Source organism: Cibotium barometz, chromosome 50, assembly GCF_041138505.1.
Source record: "Cibotium barometz isolate CiBa-2024 chromosome 50, ASM4113850v1, whole genome shotgun sequence".
NCBI lineage: Eukaryota > Viridiplantae > Streptophyta > Polypodiopsida > Cyatheales > Cibotiaceae > Cibotium > Cibotium barometz.
The window spans coordinates 2,720,377-2,727,522 of NC_141095.1; positions in this window are offsets into that span (position 1 = coordinate 2,720,377).

The window sequence follows — 7,146 nt, forward strand, 5'->3', positions numbered from 1 at the left end:
CTTGACTAAAGTGCTCACACATATATCTACCACATGGCCTACATCATCGGTGGCTTAGAGGTGGCTTAGAGGTGGTTTTACTCTGTTGGGGCAGGTTACATTGGGTTGTGGGGTTTCACTCTCTCTCTCTCTCTCAGAAAAGATGATCTGACTCCACTTCCTTAGGAGCCTCCCTGAAGTTTGCTGATGTCGTTCCTTCTCCACTGGGTTTGCTGTGTCATGGGTTTCCACAGTCGTGGCAAGTGAAAGTCCTTCCTCCGACTTTGCCTCTTCCTCGTCCTCGTTCTCGAGAGAATTCTCCTCGGGTGAAGAATGCTTTTTCCTCTCCAGTCGTTGAGTCCAGCCATTTCTTCTTTTTGCCTCTGGTCTCTTGCTCTAGTATCTCGTGTAGCTTCAATTCAGGTACATTCTTTAGTGTTGCTACAATGTTTTCATATTCACCTTTGTCCACACTCTTCAGAAGCACTGCTAGTGCCTCATAATCTTCTACCTTTTTGCCAATAGAGCTGCTAGTTATTGCTTAATGCTTCTATATCTGTTCAAGTGTGTGATTAAAGGTTCACTTTCCTTCATATCCAACTTGTAGAATTGCATTAACAGATTTATCTTTGAATTTTTAGCTTGTGTGCCAAATAATTTATTGAGTTCATCCCATGCATCTTTTGCCCATTGTATCCCTGTGATGTGATGAATGATTTCATCATTTAAACTGAGTGCGATAAGTCCCAATGCTTTTTCATTCCTACTCTTCCACTCATTTTTCCCTCTCACCTCTGTTCATCTCTTCCCTCAACTAGCCCCCACCACAGATTTTTCTGCATGATGAGCAGATACATGGTTTTTGTCTACCATGTGTAAAACTGCTCCCCATCAAATTTGGCTATCTCTTGTGTAAAACTGCTCCCCATTAAATTTGGCTCTCTCTTGTGCCGTACTCACGATGATGATGTGAAGGGGGTCTTACCTCTTGATCCAATTATAAGATTCAAGGACAGTTTCTACCCTTTTACAACTCAATCTGGTGTTTAGGTGATGATTACAACAGATTTATCAGCATAAAATCACCAGAAATTACATTAAACCAAGGGTAACAAATCTGTATGGAATGGTTGGAGTATCAAACCATATCCGAATTGTAATCTGAAGTTATTGGGATCTATATCAGATACTCAATGGTTAATTTGAATCCTCAATTGCACCAAAATACAATGATTAGTATTGATTAATCACTAATTAGCAAATTAATCCTTTGTTTTGTGTGCAAAAAACAGAGTATGCAGGGAGTCCAGATCTAAGTCTTAGAGTTCAAATGAGCTCAAAACCTTTCAAGGCCACTAATAGCAATTAGTCTAGCAGAGGGTTAAGCCAAGAAACATAAGATTTGACCAAACATTGAATGCTTAATCTTTGTTTTATCAAAGTCACCTGCTGTGTGCAGATTTGATGAAGAGCTTGGATCTCACTGTAGACTTGATCAAATCAAAATCTGTCTTCACCAGCTTGTAGAGCACCCTTGAAAACCCCTGGGTCTAAGAGGAATTAGACCAATTCCTTTTGTGTAAATGTAGATCTACAAATCCCTCCAGAAACTTGGTGCCAGCGAAATTGCAAATTTCTCCAGATGTGGGCGGCAGTTTGACGACTTTCTTGAATGGGGAGCCTAATGGGTATGGCTAGCTCTGGCTGAAAGATTTTGACCTAATGTTGAGCCTAGAGGGAGAGGGAGCTCCTCCACCAACTAGGGGTGCAGAGGTTAGTTGAAAATAGACTTAAAAATTGATTAACTCCTAATTATGATTAGTAGAGTAATTAGCAAGGTAATTAGGCTCAAAAAATAGATAAATCCTAAGCTTGGCTCTGATACCATGTTAAATTTACAGCAATGTGATGAGCTATGGTGGATCAAATGCTAGAATCAACATTATTAACAGAGATTAGATGATAATTAAGATGTGATTAGTGAGAAATTAGATGATAATTAAGATGTGATTAGTGAGCAATTAACTGATAGCTTAATGTAGGCATGGATAATCAAAAACCAGCAAATTCTCATTAGGCCAATGCCTCAATTTATAGGGTTTACATCCAAGCATCCAATCCCACTGATTTCTCATGATTCACTCCACCTCTTTTGCTTGATTCTCTCCACCTCTCCCAGAATATCTCCACACCTCCTAAATCTCCTCATGTTACCCTTTATTCTCTCCCAGTGGATACTTCTCACCTTTTCACAGGTTCTCTCACATTTACAGATTCTCTTTTACAGCCTCTTGCCACACAAGGGCTTGTTCCGCACACACCCTATTCACTTGTATATTTCAACAATCATCACGTCCAATGTCTCCTCCCACATCCACATCATTGCATGGCTCCTTTGGAGGTCCCTGTATGAATAGAACCATAAGTTTTATGCTAACAATTCAACACAAATAAAACAAAGATGCAGAAAAGATAATCAAGTTTATGCATAAAATTTGAAAAACTGAAACGCTATATGCTTGACGATGTCATATACTGACATAGTTGATGATATGGCCCCAATTGAGCTCATGTCCTTCCCACTCTATCTTGTCAAATAAGGACGTAGTTCTGTGAGACCACATGAAGTCATACTCTTCTTGAGTATAGCCATGCCCACTACTTCTCTCTAAATACATTCAAGGAAGAATATTTAGCGTATTTAGCCATTAATACATACATTATTAGATAGATTGCAAAAAGAAAGAGCTAAAAACTTATGAAGTACGAAAGTGCCCAAGTGCCAAAAGCGCACCAAGGTGAGAAGTGCCCAAACCCTCAAGGCATACTTTAGGAGCCTCCCATTGTTGCTCGTACTTGTCAAGGGTGTCACGGACCTCCATCTTATCCTTTCTCTAGTCATCGATATAGAGATACACGACGTTACTCTTTCCTTCCTTTATTACATCGCGCACCTCTTAGACCTTCAATGGCTTATAAGATCTCTCATTCTTTTAAGAATCCACTTGTGCTACTAAATTTCTTAGAGAGGGTTGGCATAAGGGAACTCTCTATGAAGCTGCTCATGTTGTGGCCAAACTGTACACAAGAGTGGATGGATACACGTCAGTACCCTACCACCTACCTCATCCTCAATGGTGGACCAATCATCGTAGCATCTATAGGAGTGCAAGAGCCTTGATGCTGGAGAACGAGGAGGAAAGGGAGTGCAAGCAAAAGGAAGACACTATGTATTAAAGAGAATGCGGGGGAGAGAGAGAGAGTTTGAGTTTCTTGCAAAAGAGTGCAAGACACAAGAGAGAGATGGATGGCTGAATTTTCTTATATCTTCCTCTCTTCTCTCCAACCATCTAACTAAAAGATAAGAGTACATACATAAAGGAAAATTACTCTCCTACAATAACATACAATGGTCAGTCCATAGTGTGAGCTCGACTATATAAGCTGGTGCTATAACTATGCCATAACTCTAATACTCCAAAGTAGTTGTCACACATCTTGTCATTCACTAGCAGCATATCAACCATAATATCACCAACCATGCGAGTGGCGTACATGCGGAAGCTATCACCCGGGTGGATCATCAATGTCTGTCGCCATAGCATTAGTTAAGCTCGATATCTCAACACTCCCCCTTTAGCTCAACTCCACACACTATACTCCAAATAAGCTCCTAAACATGTGGAGCTTCTCTATGCGCCCAATGCCTTCGTGAAGATGTCAACCACCACTTGTTGCGAACATGAACATTACCACTTTATCAGGGAGACAGTCCTGGCAGGTGACATTGACTTGGCCTACATCAACATACACGATCAAGTTGTTGAAATCTTCACGGAGGCCTTGGGAGCTGAGAAGCTCCCAAGGCCTTGGGAGCTGAGAAGCTCCCTTGGAAGCTCCACAGATTTCAAGATATGGTTGGAGTTCATGAGCTGGAGTTGAGCTTGAGGGGGAACTATTGAGCTAACATTTACATCACTAGCGAGTTTGGTAGTAGCTGGCACCAACATATCTTCACCAAAGATTCTACAGCTGGACTACACCGACTAGTCCACACCTACCCACTCCACTTAGCATGTTCACATTATGGACTGCTTGTATATACTCTATTCTGTGTGTTAGTCACTTTATCTTTCTTTGTAGACCTCTTTTGTTATGTGAAGAAGAAGAAGAATTTTCAGCCTCTCACCTTGTGTGTCCTCCTCTAGGGTTTGTGTGAGTGTGTGTGTGTGTGTGTGTGTGTGTGTGTGCTTACAAGAGCTCAAGCTCTCCTCTCCCCTACATATTTTCAATAAGCAAGCAAGCTCACAACCACCATCACCATACAAGAGAGCAAGAGAGGAGAAAACTCAAATGTGACAACGGGATTGTATCATTTCATATTTCTTTGATCGGACATGTTGAGGTGAGTAGAGGTGAGTGGTTCCCTCAAAGCTATCTCTTAGTCTTAACATTTTTGGCACCTTTTCTAGGGAGAAATCCCTTGGCTTTATCATTTTTTTTTCTCTAACCTATAATTTACCCATTACTCACACTCTTGAGTAGTGGAGTGCCACAAACAAGAGTGGGATTTGATGGAGATTTGTGTGAAACTGGTGTAGTTTTTGCTCTCTTTTAAGTGTTAACATAGAGCCTAGATGCTTAAATTTTACATGTTAATTAGGTTTTTTGTTGCAATTGATTACATTAGCATGTTAGCATTCATACTAGGTAGCTTAATCAACAACAAAAAAAATCATTTAAAAAAATAAACGAGATCTACATCACATTCTCATGTTGTCAAAATAAATAACAACTGCCCTATCCACAAGCTCACCCATATCACCAAGTAGCTTCTGAAACCAAGCTACCTCACAAGATGCCATAGCAGCACCCCTGCACTCTTCCTCTGTATACTCGACAAGGCAATTGTTGGGGTTGGTTCTTACTGCTCCAACTCACAACAGCACTCCCAGATGAGAATATAAAACTACTGGTAGATCTCCTGTCTGCAACACTACCAACCCAATCAGCATCTGTATATCCATGTAGTTGTATCTCTGTACCAGCCTCATAGAAAAAAAGTCCATAATCAACAATGGACTTTATGTACCTGAGAATCCATCTAGCAGCATCCAAGTTTGGCTTCCTAGGGGCCTAAATAAGATGACTCACAAGTCCAACAACATAGCTCAAGTCTAGCCTAGTAATGGTCATGTAGATCAAACTACCCACCACCACTATGTGTCTGTATGTAGCGGGGTCCTCTAAAAGCTCACCGGTATCTTCAGAAAGCTTTGTGTTCTACTACAATGACACTAAAATAGGCTTACATAGAGGCGCCAAAGTCCACATACCATATATCTTGAGATCCTGACACATCTCCTATTGTGGAACTGAGCATGTGCTACATCACAAACAGTTTCTCACTTCTGTCAACACCACCCTATTTACTAGATGATGCATAGCTGCCTTGCTGTCTGCAACGTTCCACTTTTAATGTCATTCTTCTTTTTATAGCAGTCATTTGCCATGTGCTCTAGTTTTTCATAAATAATAGCACTTTATGCTATTTGTACTCTGATTTCTTTGCCAACCACCTCAGTCTCTTTGGCTCCCCTGGCTCTAGATTGGCCTCTTCTACCTGTGTATAATTGCTGCGTGCGAATCATTGGACTATTGTTGCTGTCGAGAATTTTGGTTTCCTTATCAGCCAACCACCACTGCCTTAGTCTTGACCACATGACCACTACCTCTACATGAATTAGAGTGCAAGGCTTGTTCTGATGTGTTCTTACTTTGTGAAAAAGAGTCCTCACCTACAGACTTCTCTTCTACGATCAGCATAGACACCAAATCCCGAAAGTTGAGAATATTATCTTTGAATGGAGGTATTGAATGGCTTGTACTCTTTGCTAAGCCCATTCAAACAAACACTCACTAAATCATCATCTTCCACCGATATATTGATAGATCAAAGAGACTCAACAATGACATCTCCAAGCCTACAAAGACAAAAAGGGAAAGAGATGATGATGCTCTTGCCCGTGTACCGCTTCTTTCCTTGCTTGTACTTACCTCTTGCTTGCCTCCTCAGCTCATACGAACCACAGCTCTGATACCGTAAAGGGAATGCGGAGTAGAGAGAGAGATCGTGAGTTCCTTACAAAAAAAAAACACACACACACACACACAAGAGTGCAAGACACAAGAGAGATAGATGGCTGGATTTTTTTCTATCTTTTTCTTTTCTCTCCCAACAATCTAACTAAAAGATAAGAGTGCATACATAAAAAGAAAGTACTCTTTTACAATAACATACAATGGTCGGTCCATAGTATAAAATTGACTATATGAGCTAGTGCTATAACGGTGCCATAACTCTAGAACTCCAAAGTGGCTATCACACACCCTGTCATTCACTAGCAGCATATCAATCATAATCTCACTAACAATGCCAGTGACATAAGTGCGGAAGGACGGATCATCAATGTCCACCATAGCACTAGTTGAGCTAGATAGCTCAACATGTATGTTGTAACGAAGATTGTACTTTCTAAGACTTTTTGAAGTGTAACTACCAATGATTATATCATTCTTATATGAGAAAAAAGACCACTAAGCTTGAAATAAGACCTCTTAGCAAGAGACGTGTCCCAAAAGGATTTGTTGGTGTGAGATCATAAATGGTATCATACATTTTGCATGAGTAGTGGACATTAGGCATAGATAAGTTTGCTTCATTTAAGTACAACTCTTTGCAAAATAGAAATGTGTGTGTGTGTGTGTGTGTGTGTGTGTGTGGGAGGGAGAGAGAGAGAGAGAGAGAGGAGCAGTTTGCAAACTTATGAATAGTTTACTTAATGCTTTGTTCATGCAACTCTTGTCGTATGGAGTAGAGATTTGAGGAGTAACCTCTTAAGAATATTTGAAAGGCATTAACAAGCATTCATGAGACTTTTTTAACAAGGCATGTGAGAGAATACATCCAAGGGTTCAAAAATACCCCAAACTCCATTCATGTGGTGTACACAATGGAAACATGTCATTGGAATTATTTGCCTCATGAAAAGACCATACCATTTAATTTGGTCATGCATTTTAAAAGAAATGTTATGTAAAGAATGTGCAATGTTCGAATCTACCCACTCCCATAATGGAAAGACATGGCATGTTATACCGTATCTT